The 21,693-nt window shown below is 33.8% G+C and overlaps 1 protein-coding gene across 36 annotated transcripts in view; it reads left to right on the plus strand.

Moving 5' to 3' along the window:
* The window catches only part of ARB2A (ARB2 cotranscriptional regulator A), a 513,783-nt gene that overhangs the window by 303,519 nt on the left and 188,571 nt on the right, over positions 1–21,693 (plus strand). The window lies entirely within an intron of this gene.

Below are 21,693 nucleotides of genomic sequence, written 5' to 3' on the forward strand. Positions count from 1 at the left end.
CATTGTTCCATGCTGGGCTCCCTGGCCTCCAGGCAGCCTAAGCTGCCCTTCAGCAGCTGATAGAGGACTGGTTTTTGGACATAGCTGTGTGAGGACACTCAACCTCTCTCTACTCTCAGTAGATCTTTTTAAATAGCCTGGAGCATGATTTGGATTTACACTGACGAGAAAATGGGACGAAAATAATTAGTCTTTTACATCAGCTAACTATGATCTTAAAGAAGTGTCATTTATATTTTGTCCACGAGGAACAAAGTAAATTGGATATTGGTAAGATATCTGTATAATGTGATCAATGAGAACAGATAAAGTTGGGCTGCTAGGAATCAAAAATTGAGGGAAGTGAAAATGAGGGAGGTAAGCAAGAAAAGCTGAGTCATAATGGTATCCAGATAACTCAGGCCAAAAATACTCTTACAAACCTACTTTAAAAATTCAGGTGATTCAGTAAAAATAAGTTGCCTTTTCTAATATAATTACAAGATTCACTCTAATTAGTTTTGTTAAAGTTATCTTTTGTGTCCAATCTTGTTTTGCCCAGATGATCTAGAAGCATCTTGAGGATAAAGAGTCTAATATTGCCCTTGTCCCAAGTTTGAAAATAATGTATATTACAACAACATTAAATATCTGCACAGTTAGTTGACTGACATATAAAGTTTAAGCCTTAACTCTTTTACTAACTAAATTTAGTAATTCTCCCTATTCTCCATTTAAATATTGACTGATTTGGGAATTTACCTAATCAGTTACTTCACATTAGGCAGTGTTACTTTTTTTGTTCTGGTGTAAGACATCTATAGACTCCTTGTTGCTGGCATGGCCAGCTCTCAGTCTGACTGAAAAGATTGCTTTTCTGTGACACACTCTTGTAGGTATAGTCTTTTCAATAAAATAGGAAAATGACTAAACTAAATTATAATATAAGTAAATTATCATTAATCTTTACAATGTTATATGGCAGTCTATGAAATAAGTCTAGAAAACTTTCCCTCCCATCCCCAATCGTTGGTTCAACTTCACCTTTTATTTAATAATTAGCTTACATTTGCTTATTTGCAGTTTTTAAACTTTTTTATTTCTGAGATACAATTTACCTACTTTTATCAAGATATAATGGGGATGTATTGAGCTTTATTGAAAGATAATTTACATATCATAAAATTCATCCTTTAAATAAAGTATACCGTTCAAAGTCTTTTTGCGTATTTGCAAACTTGTGCAACTATCACTACTATCTAATTTTAGAACATTTTCGTCACCCCAAAAGAAATTCCATACTCATTACCCATTTCTCCCCATACTTACGAACCTACCAGCAGTGTATGAGGGTTCCATTTTCTCCACATCCTCACCAGCACTTATTGTTATCTGTCTTTTTTTATTTTAGCTATCCTAGTAGGTGTGAAGTGGCAACTCACTGTAGTTTGTTTTTTATTTATTTATTTATTCATTTCTCTGATGAATAATGATGTTGTGCCTCTTTTTATGTGCTGTTAGCCATTTGTATTTTTTTGGAGAAATGTCTTTCAAATCCTTAGCCCATTTTTAAATTGGGTTGTCTTTTTTTTTTTTCATAGATCTTTATATATTGGTACAAATCTCTTATCAATAAATGACTGAAAATTTTCTCCCATTCTATGGATTACTAATTCTTGAGGATTTCCTTCAAAATACAGAAGTTTTAATTTTGATGAAGTCCAATTTATCTTGTTTTTGTTTCTGTCATTTAGTTTTTGTATATAGTGTGAGGTAGCGGTCCAATTTAATTCTTTTGAATGTGGATATTTAGTTATCTCAACACCATTTGTTGAAAAAGACTCTTCTTTCTCCTTTGATTTGTCTTAGCACCCTTGTCAAAAATCAACTGACTATAAATGTAAGGGTTTGCTTTTGGACTCTGTATTTTATTTCACATATATGCCTGTCCTCATACCAGTACCACACTGATTTCATTACTGTAGCTTTGTACTAAGTTCTGAAATCAGGGAGGAGATCCTACAACTTTGTTAATTCTTTTTCAAGATGATTTTGGCTATTCTAGGTCTTGTGTTTCCATATGAATATTAAGACTGATTTGTTAATTTCTTAAAAAAGCAGAGATTTGTATTGGGATTGATTAAACTCATAGGTTATTTTGAGGAGTGTTGCCATCTTGACAATCTTAAGTTTTCTAATCTGTGAAAGTGGGCTTTCTTTCTATTTATTTCTGTCTTCCTTCAAAAAGGTTTCGTGGTTTTCCGTGTGCAAGTCTGATGCTTCTCTTAAATTTATTGCTAAGCATTTAATTCTTTTTGAAGCTATTCTAAGTAAAATTGTTTTCTTAATTTCATTTTCATATTGCTCAGTACTATTATACAGAGACATGATTGATTTTTATTTATTAGTCTTTTATTTTGCAACTTTGCTGAACTCACCATTTTTAGTTCTAATCTCTCTCTCTCTCTCTCTCTCTCTCTCTCTCTGTGTATTCCTAAGGAGTTTTCGTATTCAAGATTGTGAATACAGATAGTTTTACTTCTTCCTTTTTACTCTGGATGCATGTTTATCTAATTTATTTATTTTTGTTTTTTTGCCAAATTCCCCTGTCTAGAACCTCTAGTACAAGGTCAAATAGAGGTGGTTAGCATGGACATACTTATCTCATTCCAGATCTTACAAGGAAATTGTTCAGTATTTGATTGTTAAGTATGATATTAGTTGTGATTGTTTTAATTTCTGATAGATTATTTCCCCTAAGAAACTAGTGTACTCCTTAATGTTTATATCCTTCAGGCACACCAAGATTCTGTTGTTCGAAAGACTGCTGAAATGAATAAAAATTTCACTAATCTTTAATAGGGATCTTTATGTAGAATAAAGGACCCATCTTACTCCATTGGAGTTACCGTTGGAAGAACTTTTTCTTAGTGTCCGCATAGCAGATGAGCTGCATTCAGGCCATACTGCCTTCTCTGCATCTTTGTAGTTGAGAGATTAGTAGATTAGTCACTCTGTCTCTAGTTCCACAAAGACTGCCAGAAAACCAAGGATTGCCTGGGCAAAATTAGCACAATAACAAGTTAAGGAGAACTCGAAGGAATTGACATACTAATTTGTTAAATATAAATCATTACATAAGAAATATTTTTTTCATTGGTACTATAAAAGATCTTAATGAGCGATTTTGTATTATACTGCAAATACGAGATTGTGACTGACTGTTATAAGCCTTTGATAAGAAGAAATGTAGAAAAACACATTTCAGTTGATAATAAGGCTGTTTTTACTGTTCTTGTAACCTTAAAATTATCATTTATTGTAAGCCCTCTCCCAAATAAAATCCCCAGCCACAGTGACACCTCAGACATCTCAAATTGGAAAGGACTTCTAGGGGACAAAAAAAAGTTTACAGTCAAAGCCATTTAACTTTTAATAGTTAGACTCTGATTCTTATTTAATAATTTATCCAAATTAGGGGAGCCAGGTAGACTTAGACTCAAAGCATAATGGATCTTTGTGAAGGGAAGGCGTGAGGGAACAACGATGGAAGCCAGATTTGGCAAAATAGAAATTGCTATTCAGTATTTCATGACAATTTTATAATTGAGTTCAATGATATAAATGGATATTTAGGCACAAATAGGCATATTAGAAGTTTAATTTTTGGCATATTAAATATTTGGCATCTTTAATATTTGGCATATTAAACTTCTAATATGCCTTTGTGCCTAAATTTCCGTAAGTCTCAATATCTAACTTCTAACATCTTATCTCCAAATTTTCATACTGCATTCACCAGACAGTTGCATTAGAAGAAAAACTTGATATTTATCTTTCTGCCCAGAGCAGAGAAGGTAAAACACAGTCAACTTTCTCCGACAGTAGAAATTTCCAGTCTTGACTTTTTTAGTTGGGATTCTTTATAGGTACAAATGTTGATTTTCCAAAAGTTTCTAATACCCTGTCTGCTAACAACAAAGAAACCTTGACTTTTTCCATCAAATGATGCCGTGTAAATTGCAATAATAAAATCATGTGAGATCAGTGGCCTGTATATTACCACTGTGTTACTGCTCAGTTTATCTCAGAAAAAAATTCCTGTTCCAATATCGATAGTGTAATGACAGTTTCTACCATTGTTCTAGGCTCAGCCTCAAATTTTCAGGTTTGCTTCCTATTACACATTGTAGGGCATCTATCCAAATATTAAACATTTATATTATATCTTCATATTAAATCTGTAGTACTATATTAGATATCTTTAGTATATTGTAAACTTTAACGTCTGGTAGCATGTGTGTTTAAGATCTCACAGTAGATTCTCAGAACAGATACCTTCATATCCAATTACCGTGTTAAGAGTTCTGCTTCATTCTCATTGCTATCAGTATAGAATACATGTAATCTCTCAGCCAGCCATGATGGCCCAAGACATGTTTGGGTCAAGATCAGTTCTAAGCAATTCATAGTAGTGTCTTTAAGGGTAAACTTTTTAAATAGAACTAGCATTTATGAGTCTCTTGCAAATTCGAAGGCAGTGGCATCATCTTCATGCTCATCATCAGCATCTCTCATGCTTAATGATAATGCGCCAGGCACTGCCCCAAGCAATTTGTACTTTATGTCGTTTAATTCTCATAACGGTTTTATGAGATACTGTTATGATCCCCATTTTACAGATGAGAAACTTTGAAATATGTATTTCTCCTATTAAAAGTATGACTTCACTTTGTAACAGTTGTGTTTTTGTTTTTCCTCTCATCAAGTACCTGTGAAAAATAAGTAGTGCAATATACTAACTGTAGTGACTTTTAACCCTCAAACAACCTCCTGGTTTTTTATATATTTCAGGGTTCGATTCTGTATTTCTCTGTTGAGTTATATGATGATTTAGTGTTTATTCTTTCTTTATTGCTTTTTCTTTTTGTGCCTTCCAACTTAGGCTTTCAATTTTAATCGATTCTTCATTACTCAAACTAGTCAAGGGGAAAGAAGGTATGGAAAATGTAAAATATTAACAATCCCCAAATCATTTACCTTTAAATTTTGAATATGTTTTGATGTGGTGCTCTGGAAATTGGTTTAACCAGGAAAATTGAAAACACTTGATGAGGATCTGGAAAGTAGGTAAGTTTTGTTAGCCAAGCCCCTGGTTGGCTCTTCTTTGCAGCTCTTTCCATGCTGGAAAGAGACAGCTGTCTTCCAATACCAACTAAATCAAATTGACCTTTCAAATCTCACTGGAACAGTCTCTGCTATCAGCATTTGCTCCTTCATGTTATCCATATCTGTAAGTTACACCTGGAAGTAATACCTATGTAGGATATCACCTCCCAAGTACCAAGCATTGTTTTAAGTGCCTTACAAATAATAAATCATGTAGCCTTTGTAACAACCCTATGATATAAATACATTATTATCCTCAATTACATATGAGGAAAGTAACCCACAGAAATATTAAATAGCTTACCTAAGATCACACAACTAACTAGTGAGGGAGCCAGAATTAAAACCCATGCTTTCTGTCTCCAAAGTCCATGCTCATAACCACCATGCTATACTGCCACTCAAGAAAGACCACTAGCTAAGGCAGGATTCTTGTGCATTTGGTTATTAAACATTATTTTTGCCAGGTACAGTGGCTCTTGGTAGGCTGAAGCAAAAGGATCAGTTGATCCCAGTTTAAGACTAACCCTGAAAACATAGTAAGACCCCATCTCTAAAAAAGAAATTTTTTTTTTGAGACGAAGTTTCACTCTTGTTGCTCAGGCTGAAGTACAATGGCACGATCCCAGCTCACTGCAACCTCCACCTCCCGGGTTCAAGTGAGTCTCCTGCCTCAACCTCCCAAGTAGCAGGGATTACAGGCTTGCACCACTATGCCCGACCAATTTTGTAGTTTTAGTAGAGATGGGGTTTCTCCATTTGGTCAGGCTTGTCTCGAACTCCTGACTGCAGGTGATCCCCCCACCTTGGCCTCCCAAAGTGCTAGGATTACAGGTGTGAGCCTCCGCACCTGTCCCAAAAAATATTTTAAAATAGTTGGATATGATGGTGCATGCCTGTAGTCTCAGCCACTCAGGAGGCTGAGGCGGGAGGATTGCTTGAGCCTGGGACCTCAAGGATGTGGTGAACCATGGTTGCACCACTGCACTCTAGCCTGTGTGACAGAGCCAGACTCTGTCTCCAAAACCAAACCAGAACAAACCCATTATTTAGCAAGGCATTGTACAACCTAAGTTTAACTCTATCAAGTAGGTATGATGAGCCTTCTTTTACAGATAGATACATTGAGGAACCTGTCCAAGGTTGCACGAGGGACAGAATTAGTATGGAAGTCCAAGTCAGCCTAGTCTCAGAACCAGTAAATTTACCCATGACACACACTTCCTTCTAATTGGGTTTAAAAAAAAAAAAAGAAACCATGCAATGTAAATTTGTAATAAATTACGATATTTTTAATTAGTGAGGGAACTCTTCATTAAAATAAATTCTGACTTTTATTTGTAAAGCACAAAATTCTTTGGCAGGCTAAACATCATAGCTGACACCTACCTTTTAAATGGAAAATGTGCTTTTAAAAGCAAGAAACACACATTGTACAAATTGATGTCAAGAAATACAGAATTTCATTACTCAGTGCTTATCACAATGTCAGCACATATCAAACATTAGATGATAATACTCTAAAATTGTTTTTCTTTCATTTTTTCTGTATATTAGAAAAAATATAATGATTTAAATATTTTAGTAAGATGTGAAACCATAGTTAGGTCTTTTGTATTTTACTTACTGTAAATTGGAGTTTACATTTCACTGTCAATACCAGACAACTCAAAATTCCTGTATTTGAAATTAAAATAAGAAAAAGGGAAACATTTGAGTCCCTATAATTAACCTGATACTTCATGCCTTTCTGATTTATTATAAGCACTTCATCTGATACCTAATACTTGAAAAGCTATAAAAGAGTATTATATTACTTTGATTTTTCTTTATCTCTATGCTTTCCCCATGCAAAATAGTAAAGTTTTTTTTTAAAGCTTTGAGTCTAAGAGGATCAAATGAATGACATGTTTAGTTATGCCTTAGGAAAAAAAATCTTATTAGAGTAAACTGAAACTTAAAACTTACCAATGTAGAAAGCACTAGAAATGTTAAAAATAAAAAGTGAGCTTTGTTTATCCTACATAGTTTCTTTTAAAAAATATTTTATTTATTTTTCAATCTTTTAGGTTCAGGGGACACAAGTGCAGGTTTGTTACATGGGTAAACTGCATGTCTCTGGGGTTTGGTGTACAAATGATTTTGTCACCGAGGTAATGAGCATAGTACCCGATGTATTGTGCAGAGTTTCGTATTCCTTCCCATTTGCTAAATAAATCAGTGTTTTAAGATGTCTGCGTCCTTCTAATGGCTAAGTAAACCACTTCAAATAGTGAACTGTACAGTAGATGACTGATTTCCGTATTTCATATAGTGTGTTGCCAAGGAAAATCCCATACATCAGTAGCTAAAAGAAGAATCATATTATTTATTTTTAATATTAGAAATATTTGCTACATACCTGATTGAAAATATATCTACAGCTAAATTTTCAAATTTAAAATTCCAAAGTAGAAGACAATAAAAGTAAATATACTAATATATATTTACAGAGTTCTCTTATTTGCTTGGTAGTATCTGTATTGTAGTTGCTGGCATTAATTCCTATTTAAAATATTATTTTGATTTTGCTGACTTGTAAAGGACTCATTAAAACATGAAATTTCTAAGAAACAATTGGTTTTAATAAAAACAAAAAATAAAAATATTTAGAGAAAAATGTTATACTCTGTTATTTCCTTGAAGGTGTGATAACGGATCATTTTTGATACAGCCTTATAAATTACCTGACTTGCCTTCAAGACCCTTTGACAGGAATAGAGAGAGATCTTAGTATACTTTGTGTACTAACTAGGTCTAATCAGATTTTTAAGAGATTCATGGAGATACAGACATTAACTTTAAAAGAAAAACTGTTCCTGTATCAATAGGTTAAACACTATAGAGAATGATCTTTGGTGATAAGGTGAGTTTTTAGTGAATGATTACTATAATTTTACATTTTGAATGATTTCTGCTGCTATAACATTTTTATTTTATTTTTTGTTCAAGACCTACCTGAGACTGTATGTGGGTTTTTTTTTTAGATTATTTTCTGTTCTTGAATACAAACATAGTTAAAACTTAACCTTCTGAAATGTCAGCAAAATTCAGCTATGCCAAGAAATTTTAAGAAATCAGTATTTTATTCGGACAGTCTTAAAAGTAATGCTGAATATTTTTCCCATGATATTTTCTTCTGTTTTGCTGCACTCCAGATCCCAGGAAAAGTTTTTAACTAGCCATTAAAAGTGACTCATTTTAAGAATTCGCAGGTAGTGTGAGATATTCATCAGTATATATTTACTGTCTGAAGCTGATATAGCTGTAAGGTTTTTTTATATCCAATTGATCTATTGCGCATGTTCCCTCCCTAGGTTGCAGGACGTGCTTCTATTTGCATAAGGCCCTGGGCAAGGTTCTTTCTTGCATTGATTGGCCTGTCCAAGGCAGCCTGATGTGTTCTTGCATTGATCACTTTGTCTTTTCTTGGAAGACAGTGTTACACTGAGTTCATCTCAAACATTCTAGGGAGAAGGTAAAACTTTACTGCAGATGTCTCAATTTTATTCAGATGTTCCTTTGAGTATAAGCCCTTTTTGCAAGGATAAGTATTGCTTTTTTTTCCCCTAATTTGGATGTTTCTGCAGTTTGAGTGCACTATAGACTAGATTATATTTGAAAAAGCTACGTTAAAGAAAATTGCTAGAGTATATGCCACTTATCTTGTGCTATTTTTGTTTTTAAAACAGTGTATCTTGCTTCCAGCTTGAAACCATTTTCTTTAAACATCATCTCTTAAACCTAGATGTAAACTAAAATTTACTGGTGTTTGCAATAGGTTACCACTTGCCTTTACTAACTTTATATATGTTATAAATTCTTCAGTTTCAGCGGGACATGCATTGCTTTATGTGTTTAAGAAAATGAGGAGTTTGATTAGTTTCACTATGAAACAGTGGTTTAGGATTATTTGCCTGGTGCTAATCATCATTATAAGTAATGTTACTGTGAATAGCACAAATTTGTTAAATATGGAAATGATTAAGCAGCTATTATATCAATTATAGGTGAAATATATTTCATTTTATAACTTATAAAATAGTAGTGTGTTACTTGGTGACAATGGAAACCTGAATTTGAGGATTTTTCAACTAAATCCGTGAGAAATTGAGCAATGAATGTTTTGCAGCTTAGCACTCTTTATTGGCTAGTCCTTAAATCAACATTTATATTATCTGCCAAAGAACATATTTGCCTACACAGCTAATTATCAAGAAAATGCCCATTACCTCCAACCTATTTGCTATATATTTAGTGAGGAACTGGTGAGACAAATGTAGGTTTCTGTCAAGATGCAGGACAACATCCTCCTCCAGACCAGTTTTCTGTTTTATCAAAGCCTATGTGAATTTATAAGAAGGTTACTTTTGGCAAAGATTTAGAAATGTGTCATGGCTGAATTTGATTATTGTGTGGTTGATAATTAAACTCTGCTACCATAATTCCTTAATGGTTTTAGAAAGCATATTTAGTAACTCCTACTACAAATGAGGACATTTTTGTGTATACTATGTTATTTTCATTAATCAAGTCACTATTTCTGAATATTGTTAAAGTGTAGAAATTAAACTTTACAGAAAAAGATGACATCAGTGATTTCAGTCAGTGGTATCACTAGTGTCACTCAGCATATCATAAGCCATAGAAATCTTTTTCTACTTTAACAATCCTGTTTTGTAAAATTTGATACTAAAATGTTGGAGATCATATTTCTTTTGTTTACTTTGGAAATGCTGGAATTCGTACTTTAAAAAATCTGGAGTGAATTAAATGTTTATTACACAAGAGCAGTAACCTCAAGTTGTCAGGTAATGTCATTTGCTGTTTTAAGGTGTCTGTTAAAGTTTCAGCAATATATAGCTATATAACGAAGTATATACCTGAGTTGTATGAAATTTATCTAGCTGCTGTTCACAAATAGAATTATTATACATGTAAATAACATATATGAGAAATATCTCATGTCAAAAAATTAGATTTGTGGATAATTTAAGCTTAGCTAGACTGTCTAAAATTGTTAATCATTGTGTATAAATCATAAAGATATGAAAAACATTATAAAATAGAGATGTAACTATTTTCTGAAGATTTAGCATGTGTTTGGTAGTTTAGGGGGAAAATTGTGAAAATACCAAGGAAAAAGACATAAAAGTATTAAGATGGAAAACCTCTTCAAGTACTTAAAAACAGCTCTTCAAAACTAAATCCAATCTGTGGAAACACAGATATTACATTGCAACTTTTGTTCAGTGCATCTCAACTTGGTTCAGGTGTCCTCTCTGAATTGGAATTATATAGTGTTTGTACATTTTTTTTCCAGCTAAAATGGAATGTACATCATCTTGCATAATTTACTTGTCTCTCGCTTGCATATCTGAATGACTGAATATATATCTTAAGCTTCTACTAGATATAATCTCATGAGTGGAGGAGAGCTCTTTTACCTCAGAGGTCAGAAGAGCTTATATATTTCACAGCAACTCATGATCAAACAAGCTAATTCAGATGCTGGGAAGTGCTTTCACTTAGCTGTGTGGAAGAACCATTGACTGTATACAACCAACAAGTGTATGGTGGTGCAACAGGAGATCCGTTGAACACCCTTTATAGGACTGAACGACAACCCCAAATGCAAGTGACCATGAGCAACTACAACTAGATATAAATAGGCATTTGAGTGGCCAGACTTTCTGACATATTAATTTAGTTAAAATTGCTATATTTCTTTTCCCCAAATTTATACCTAATCAGCTTCTTCTATGGACCCAAATTGGAGAAACGTAATTCAGTAGTTGGTGGAAAGTAAAGGATTGTGGCTTCTGTGTAATTATCAGGAAGGATGCTGTATGATGCCTGCTGTTTTATTACTGCTCAGGTCATACTCAGGACCTTGCACTGGAAGAACACCTTCTCTAGACTCTTCTGTGCAGGGGAACGATGATCTGAGTCTGAAGTATGTTCACCATGCTCAGACTCTATAAACATTTCTGGGGAAACTGGAGGGCTTTGCTCTGAGGTACTGGGAAACATGAAGATGGTAAAAACTTGTTCAATGAAATCCATTGCTTTTTCCCATATATAATGAAGAAGCATGGAATTGGCAAAAAGCTTTCAAGCTAATGGATTTTCAAATATAGGAATAGTAATTTTTAAATCATAGAAGAAAGGATGCAGTGATTTCAACCCTGTTCTCATTATTTCCCTTTAACAAAGCATCATATGTTTAGATTAGTGATTTCTAGTAGTTACCATGTTTCTGATATGACATATTTGAATCTGAGAATTTCTAATAATGCCATGGTAACTTTGTAGTGAAAAGTATTAATTATATATTAAAATGCATCCCCTCGTAAAATCTCTAAAGATGTATTTTTTCTGTTTGACTACTGAATAAAATTTGTTATCTCACCATCTAGGACATGCTTGTAGATTTTTTGCCACTCTAGGATACCTTTATTTCTGTTTACTTAAAACTTAAGTTTTAATTGTAACTTTGATTTTTTAACTTACAGTGTATGTACAGATTTCAAATTTTTCAAAATAATAAAAAAACATAAAAAGATTACTAAAGATATACTTGGTTTTAGGCAAAAGTGTTTCTTTTCTGAGGAATAAAACAGATATATTAAAAATTATATAATTTCTGAGTTTAAAAAATTTACTACCTCTTACTCTCTCATTCCCTGCCCCAATATAATATAAATGAACAATATATATTGGTTAATAAGCAAGTATTAACTCCCACTGGTAAATATGAACAGCTCTTAATGATATTTAAAATCTGTAGCTAAATACATTATGTCAGTTGACTAATACTTCCTTTATGTTGTATTTTTTCTTAACAACTTTTACTAATATTGAATTATTATTGAAAGTATAATATAGTCTTATCTTGAAAATGTTTTTGGTATAATAAGAGTTGATTAAAAATTTATTATGCCCAGTTATTTGGTTTGTATGTATGATTGCTTAAGTATATGGAAATTCTTAGTGAATAATCCTTATAGATATCATATGCATAAAGAGATGTTTACTTATTAGATACTCAGATGAAAATACATATGTTAAGGAAATACTTTCCTTTTATATTCTTTTTTTTCCCCTTTAATCATTTCCTGAGAATCCTGTCATTTGTGGCTGTTTAAAACACATATGCAAAAGAAAATTTGTATTTGAACACTTTAATATAGGCTTTAGGAAATTAAAGCTAAAAGCTCACATTTTAAAAATTTATCTTTGTATGGTGTCTGTGTATATGTTTTTCCAAACTCTTTGAGATGTTCTAGAAAGGAATAAAATGTAATTATGAGTATGTTAATGCTGATAATAGAGTACATGGATTACAAACCTTTTCATTTCTTTTGACCTTATAGGAATAATAACAGCTCTGAATCACTATTTCTGTCTGGCTGTGTACGAACCTAGCTCCACTGTCTTTATAATCCTAACCCAGCGTCTCTTTCATGCAACAGGCATAGACCGGCTTACCTTTCCCATTTTCTACAAGAAAAACCTGACCAGAGACGTTTATTCATACATTCCCCAAATAAACACATATAGAAATGTGTTGGGTTAAGTCTAAAAAATTTTTATCTCCAAAAATGGAAGCTTTTCTCTTTTTTTTTTCACTTTTAGGTTCAGGGATACGTATGCAGGATTTTTATGTAGGCAAACTTATGGATGAGGGTTTGTTATACAGATTATTTCATCACCAGGTCTTAAGCCTAGTACCTGTTAGTTATTTTTCCTGATCCTCTCCCTCCTACCACCCTCCACCCTCCAATAGGCCCCAGTGTGTGTCGTTCCCCTCTATGTGTTCTTATGTTCTCATCTTATATCTTAGCCTTTATAACTTAATCCTCTTTTTTTGGGGGGGGGGTATTGATGTAGGAAAGTTCTAGGGTGGGATTAGAAATTTATGCCTATATTAATAACAAATAACCACCAAGTAGTCTATAGTTGAATTAAAGATGAAAACTTGAAGCATCCATGAAAACAAAAATTTGTAAAAGACATGAAAGAACATAACAACTTCATATGTATAATGTTTTTGTCTGTTGGAGAGCTGCAGAAAATTACTTATGTTTAGTGCCAACTGCAATTGCATGCTAAACTGCAAATGTTCTACCAAGGAAAAAACAAGTTCTCGTTCCTCGTGGATAGGCACACAAATTTGACTTTTCACTATCACCTGTTTAAGCAGGTACCTGTTGTTACTGATTTAACACTCTATTTCCATTGGAGGTATTTGTGAGAAGTAACTCATTATTTTTAATGCAACAAAATGTGTATCCATACAATTAACATGAATGTAAAGACATCCATCTGCATTATATTTCCTTCTGAATGTTAGCAAAATACTGTTGTAAGTAAGAAGAGGGTTTTTGTTGTTGCTGTTGTTCTTTAATTCTTGGAGATTTTAGTAGTCTTGCCGAAGTTACACTTCTTTGAAAACTCAATAGTAAGCATTTTAGAACTTTTTCTAAATTTGAATAGTTGAAGTTTCAGCTTCTGTTTTAACCAGAAGTTATTGTCAAGGGCCAAAACGCCTGTCTACTGCTAAATATCATTCTGAAATTCTGTTTATGCCTGCTAAACTATTGCATTTGCATCTTCATCCTTTTAAAGATGGAGCAACTTAAATGCACATAGGAATCTTTTTATAAAAGCATAATTATGTCTCGTGCTTTTTAAAATGCAAAACTAGTCCTATACGCATTATTGGTTTATGCAAAAAAGTAATTCACAAATGAACTTCTATATAAATACATGTTTTAAATAGCCTTGAACTTTTCTTGCCTTGTACTTCTTATGTAAATAAAATTAAGCAATCATTTTTCTTATTATTTTGGTTTTTATTAGAAACTTCTTTGATGCATATATACCCAATCCTCCTGGCTTTTTTGTTTTTCTTGTTTAACATTTTTATTTGTATGGATTTTTTTCATTGTATTTTCCTTTTTGCCCCCATTTATGTGTCATCTATGACAAAAATTACTGTTAATAAGTTTAGTATTTCACAAAACAAGAAGCTAACTTTACCTTTTTGACACATATCACTCTATAGAGACGTCATTTGTTTTTAAAAAATAACTTTTAAGTTTTCTTATAAGATTTATCAGAGAAAATATATCTTAACCTAAATTTCATAAAATAGATTTAATATTTTTTAATATTTGAATTTTGTATTGTATTTGTTTCCAAAGAGAGGATGTATATTTTATTTATTTGTACTTAGGATTTAGGATTCAATATTCAGAATATGCATGGTAAAAGTTATAGCATTTTTAAAATCAGTCTCTAAAGCAGGCTAAATATGCAAATCTCCTAATAACAATAAAAAGAGAAAAATGTCTAAAAATTTTTTACTGGTTTAATTACAATTTTGGGTGGATTTGAAAACCTTCAGACTTAATTCTGGCCATTCCACTTAAGCCATTCAGGCCATGCTGCCTGTATTGTGTATTCAGCAGTTCCTATTAGATGTCTTCACAGTGAGTGATTCTGCAGGGCTTGCTGACACCCGCTTCATGCATGGCCTGCTGTGCTGGGTGGAATTTTTTTTCTGAGCTGCCTGGAACATTAAAGACATCTTGGCCATGTCAGTCTGTGTACAGTGTGTGTGCGTGTGCCCTCACATCCGCACATTCCTGAGCAAATCAGTATTAAATAAATGATGTGGGTGTGCCTTTATATACATGTAAAGTCTAAAATATGAATAATGATGAATTTATAATATATTACATACATATATTTTTAATAATTTAGTTCAGCTAACATTAGCAACTTTTCTCTAGCTTTTATTGTCTGTGGTTATTGACACTAGGGGGCACTGCTTATCCTCTGTTGCATCTTTCTTCAGGAAATGAGTAAAAATACTCAGCTGATTTCTGTGCTCTCACTTTAATTAACAATTGAATTTAGAGAACTCTAGGCTGTTTGATTCTTTGTTATTCTAGTTTTATTTCTAATGCATATATGTAGTGCTAACAAAGGGGGTTGGAGCTATTGGTTCTCACAAATAAATAGAGTATCCAGTGTCCCATACAGTAACTTTTTCTTCCATTGGAAATGTCATTCTTGGCAAAACCAGAAGGGCAAGTTTGCCCAGTGATGAGGCTTAGATCCCTTGCCAGCTGTGCTTCTAGCCAGCAAGTGTGATGAACAGCTTTAGAAATCAAGTGAGAGAAAGCATTCAAGAGTTAGTGTGATTCATTTGGATAAAGGTCAAAAGAAAGATAAGCAAAGGATTAAGAATGAAGAACACAAATAGCAATAATTTGTACCTTTTTTACTTATAAAAATTACTGTCAGTGATCCTGTTTGTAATTTTTCACATGTTCCTAGTTAAAAAGTAACTTGAAGCCTTTTAAAACTATATTAAAGATTGCATTTCATTCTCTATTTTAGCTGATCACTTAATAATGGGAAGAAAAAAATTGATGTGCTACCATTCCTAACTCTATTTATAGATTAGAGCTGTGGCTACTAGTTGAAAATCAAGTGACAACATAATTAACCAAACATTTTCAATGATAATTATAGCTTGAAATCTTTTAAAAATTTAAGGATTTGCTCCATTCATTGTCTAGAATCTTACTGTCCATGCTAAACCTAAATATTCATGTTTCAATCTATAGCACCACCTGTAATCTCTAAGGACATTAATAACATTTTTGTGTTAATATGTGCTTTTAAAATAAAATTATCTCTCCCTTCTTGTCCCCCGTCTTTCAAATGTAGAAAGCAAGCAGTAGCCTAAGAATATAGACAAGTATTTTACACTGTTCTCCTAATTAATTAAACATGCCAGAACTGGTAAAAATTTTATATCCTTCTCCTGTAAAGTTATAGCTGGCTCTCCCCGCCCCCCCACTTTCTCTCTTTTCTCTCTCTCTCTCATGTGTGTGTGTGTGTATAAAAATATGCAGTTAAATCATGCCAATCATGCCCTAATTTTATTAACTGAAGGTATTGATTTTTAACATGAGTAATTTGAATAAAGTATTCTTGCAGATTTTAAAGTTTTCGTGGCATATGTTTTATATCCTGACTGAAAAGGGACAAAAAAGATTGCCAGTAGAGTCAAGCTTGGTCTGAACATCAGTGAAATGACTGAGCATAAACGCATGGGCAATTTTAAATAAAATTTTTAAATACCTTTGTTTTGCAGCACATTAAATTGATTTCTACTAAATAGGTACATTAATTAGAAATTATATAAAAATTTCAAAGAGAAATGGATATGTGCATTATCCTAGGGTTTTTTCGTTCTCATTTTCCAAAATGATTTCTTGATAGTGCTTATTGAATAACATATACTTTTGAATATATTTTTAGTGACTAGTTTTAAATAATTACCTAGAAAAAATATTTCCCAGGATAATATGCCGTTCAGGGAGAAATGCTGTTATTTTTCATGCTGGTATTTTTTTTTCTAATTATTTCTATATAACATCATAAAAGCATTAGCCAATTTAGGTTCATCTCAGATCTTTAGTAATAGATGCTGTCACTTACTAATATTAGATACTACCTAGTTAGACCTTATCAGTTCATAAACAAAACAATGATTAATCAATATGGGGCAGCTTTTGTTATATTCAACACTTTATAATTTGAAATGTTCATTTACTGGTACTAACCATGTACAAGCAATCAGATGCCAGCCCATTTATAATAGGTTTTTCTCCTCCTAGCAGGATGTTGCTTTTGGCTATAAAAAGTTAATTTCAGATCCTGATATACTTGCATTAATTTTTGAGACATTGGCTAGGTGTAGTACAGCAAAGAATAACATGAACATCACAACACTGCTGTAGCTAATCATTTATTACCTCAAGCCAGAGAAGCAGTGTTAATGTGAAGGCTGTAGTATGTCTATAGAAAAGATGGAAACTGACAGAAAGGGTCTTAGAGACAGCTTCATAAGAGTCTTGAAAAAGGACCATAACACGGAGAAGGGGATTCAAAAAAACCAGTAACAATATTATCTAAAGGGATACATTTTAATACTTACAGTTCTGGATATCCTTGTAATTTTTATGATTGAAATAAACTATTATCTTGAATAACAGACCCCATTCTCTATCCAAACATCTTTGCTTCAGAATGGGAAAGCTCATTGTAATGTTATCTTTTCAGGACCATAAGTGTTCTCTAAAAAACATATGACTGAGATGTTCATCAGCTGGGATGTTTGCTGTAATTCACCAATACATTTGAATAATTTGACATAATTTCTGACAAAGATGAATGTTTCCACATTCATTTCCATAGTAAGGCAGTATCTACATGAAGAAACCAGTTTGACTGACTTGACCTGCCAAATTGATCAGAAAAGGAACAAAACAACAGCCATTCAGTCCATGGAATTAAAGCGGTTTATGTGTACAAACCACCTTCATGGCCTGTCAACCCAAGACTTATATAAAAGTAAATCACTCTGGAGTCTATGGTATTACAAGGAAGGAAAGTGCTAGGACATACCATCAAGGAACTAAGGCATATATGCGCTTAGGTAGTGCACTGTATCAAGGAGTGAAGGAGAGGCATTATCAGTTGTGGAACTTGGAGTTTGATATTGGTATTATCCCATGTCACACACTAGAGGTGACATCTAAGTCACTTTACCTGTTTTCTCCTCCATACCAAAAGCAATTGGATTGGATAATTTCTAATGTCCCTGACAACTTTTTATTCTTTTCTTCCATGTGATGGTACAGGTAGAGCCATGTCATTATTATAAATAATATTTAAATGGTTTCATAAACCATGATGTTACTATAAATTCACTTTTATATAAAAGGCAGTAGGAGATATATTGCATTGGAATTTATAACTGTTAGAATGTAAATCTTAAGGCAGTAGAATCTAACCCACCCACTCCCAGACTGAATAAAAAGTGGCATCAAATTACCTTCTAGAAACATTTAATTCAATTACTGGAAAATTCAGCGGTGAGTTTATTGTCCTTTTTGTTTGAGGAGGAAGGGGACTAATAGATCATAGTATGTGCTGGTGGTTGTGTGGGAAGAGGCAGACTTAGGGAAGCCTTGCTTTTCCAGACAACTTAGTGACAGAAGTAGTATGGTAGATTTCTTCATGACACCCACAGTAAGGAATGGCAGGTTGGGTTCTTATTAAAGTGGGTAAGGAATCAGAACTATGGAAACTCAACATTTGTTCCTCATTCCTATGCATAGTCTTCTTTTTTGCTCTGACTGTGGTAGTATCTCCTTTTGTTATACTTCTGATTACAATAAATGTTCCCCTCACTGAGTCACTTTTATTCTTTTTCAATCTAGATTTCTTCTTTTGACTTCTCTTGAATGTCATTCACTCTCCTCTCTTCAGACACATTGATGTTTTGTTGATATTTAACCGCCATTCTTTCGTACATATATGCCTAGAAGAACAATATAGAAGCTATCTAGCAATTTATCACCTCCCTTGTACTGCATGTCTTCAGTAAAATTTTTCTGAAAATACCTTTCTTATTCTCCCATTTCTGTATCATGTCTATTTCACTTATAATCACATTAGATAAAACCTATTCTGTTTTGTATATTGCCTTTTATATTATTAACACTCAGTAAAATAGTGTAAGAATTATAGTCTGTAGTACTGTCAGTCTATCACCTTTCATACACTACTTTAAAATTCTGAAAATGTAAATGAAGTAATTAACCTGATATGAAACAGTGACACATAATTGACTTTCTAAATTAGTGAACTACTGACTCTTTTATATCTCTGCCATTTTATAGAATTTCATATTGGCTACTTAACAAAAGGTGTGATGTAACAAAATTCTGCCTCCTACCATAATAAATACTGATGCTTATTAAACACTCTCTACTGTGCTTCCTAAGTATATGTATTTTAAAATCTTGCTGTTCGAATTATTTTATACTCATGAAAGTAAGGTAATACTTAATGATAATAGAATAGAGGGCCTGAATCATTGACTCAACTGGTGGAATGTCCTCCAAAGTAGTGCTAAGGAATAGACACATGAAAGAAAATGGAATTTTTTAAAGTAGCCTAGAGAATAATTTACCTTCACTCACACATAAGCCCCTTCCTCAGTGTAAATTTTTCAGTGCACTCATGCATCAGAGCTGTCAGATGTCTGTCTAAATGATGGGTCTCAGAGCTTTCCTCTTCTTGTTAGTGATCTGAAGTGCTACTCCAGTGTTTCCCATTAGGGTGGATATTGATAGAGGATACTTGTTGTATAGTGGACTGTTTATGATTCACTAGCATATGAACTCAGAAGTGCTGTTTTGCTACATGTAGTATATATATATATGTTCTCTATCTGTGAAAGAAAGATGCAGCTATATACATAGAGGTAAGTAGCTACTTTCGATTCAATCCTATCTTTTCTCTCACCCAGTGTTTATATGGTTTTGTTTAGTAAATACAATCCCCAAAAGTCCTATCTCAGATAAACCTTTCAAATCATTTATTTCTGCAGACTTTCATTATCATTTCAGAAATGTGAGATGTGCTTTCATAAGAAAAATGTCTCCAACATATAATCCAAGTGAGATTTTAAAATCCCAACTTAAATGAAATCTAAACAATGAAATCTGTCTTTCCATCCTCATCCTTCTTTCCCCTACCAACACCATCAGGTTTGAGCATATTATGGCAGATGCTAAGTAGTGATTATTGCATACTTTATTTGAAGTTTGGATTATTTTGCACTTTGATGCATTTAGTTTTGAAATCATAGGTATAATTTGCTTTATCCGACATACACATTTTATTTGAAATTCAGAAAATCCAGTCATTCCCCACTGAATTTATAGGATAATTTTTGAAATTTGTGATTTTGATTTTTTTTTTTTTTTTTTGCTTTTCAATAGTGTTCTGAAAGCAGACTTCTCATTCTTTTAGCTCTGTGTTTTTCTCTTCATAATCCAACATTTAATGGGATAATATGGTATCTGTGTAAGACGTCTAAAATCTAAGATCTAAGAAAAATCTACTTGATCTCTTAGCTATTAGTGAGTCAAATCATAATGTGATCTTGAGTACATGAATAAAGGTGTTAGCAAGTTGGAAGGAAAATTTAGATTTGAATGTATAGGATTAAGATGGCAGACAGGAGGCAGGACTAGTATGCAGCTCCCACTCACATGGACAGAACAGTGTGTGAAGGCTCACATCACAAATGTATGTGCCAGGAACTACCACAAGAACATACCAAGAAAGCCAGGAGAATCCACAGACCCTCCAAAGGAACTGGATCACTGCTACAGGCTCCCTGAGATGCTGAAAAACTATGAATCTACCTGCTTTCTCAATGCAGAGGCTCATAGTCTGGGGCAAGCTCTCACTCAGCCCTGGTCACCAGCTGCCTAGAAATACACTCGGTGCTGTTGGGGGCATGGTGGGAGTGAGACTGGCCGTTAGGACTGTGGGCCGCATGGGAACAGGGTGAGGCCTGTGACTGCCGGCTTTCCCCCACTCCCCTGGGAACCTGTATGACTCAGCAGAGGTGGACATAATCCCCCTGGGAATATTCCTTCATTGGACTGGGAACCATACCCCAACCTGCACAGCAGCAGCAGCAGCAGCAGCAAGCCCACCAGAAGAGAGTGAGCTCAGACACACCTATCTTTACCCCTATCTCTACCGCCACCTGGTCATCTTTCTCTACCTGCCCTGCTATGGGAAGACAAAGATCGTAATCTCTTGGGAGCTCTGTGGCCCTGCCCTCTGCCTGAGAAACCTGAATACTTAACCAGGTGTCCCTAGGACAAGTTTGCATCCTGCCTTTAGAACCACAGCTGATGTGCTCTTGAAAGTGCCATCAACCAACACAAAACCAGTACACTAAAAAAAACACCACCAAGGACCCTCACAGAGTACATCTCACTCCCCTGCTACCTCTACTGGGCTAGGTGCTGGTATCTATAGCTGCAAGACCTGAAGATGGATCACATCACAGGACTCTTTGCAGACACTCCCCAGTACCAACCAGAGCTGAGCAGACACTCCCCAGTACCAGTGTCCCCTTCACTGAGCCTGCCTTAGTTTTTGGTTTTTTGTTTTTTTTTTTCTTTTGCCCAGAAGAGCAAAAAAAACTACAGTGCAGCTCTCAGGAAGCCCCATTCCTAGGGGAGGTTGGAGAACACCACATCAAGGGAGTACCCTGTGGGACAAAAGACTGAATGGCAGCCCCTGAATCCCAGATATTTCCTCTGACATAGTCTATCCAAATGAGAAGGAACCAGAAGAACATCTCTGGTAATATGACAAAACAGAGTTATTTAACACTCCCAAAAGGTCATACCAGCTCACCAGCAGTGAATCCAAACCAAGATGAAATCTCTGAATTGTCAGAAAAAGAATTCAAAAAATTGATTAAGCTAATCAAGGAGGCACCAGAGAAAGGTGAAGTTCAATTTTTAAAAAATCAGACACATGATATAGGATATGAAAGGAAAATTCTTCTGTGAAATAGCATAAATTAAAAACAATTACAAC

Source organism: Callithrix jacchus, chromosome 2 (genome assembly GCF_049354715.1).
Source record: "Callithrix jacchus isolate 240 chromosome 2, calJac240_pri, whole genome shotgun sequence".
In the NCBI taxonomy this organism is placed as follows: Eukaryota; Metazoa; Chordata; class Mammalia; order Primates; family Cebidae; genus Callithrix; species Callithrix jacchus.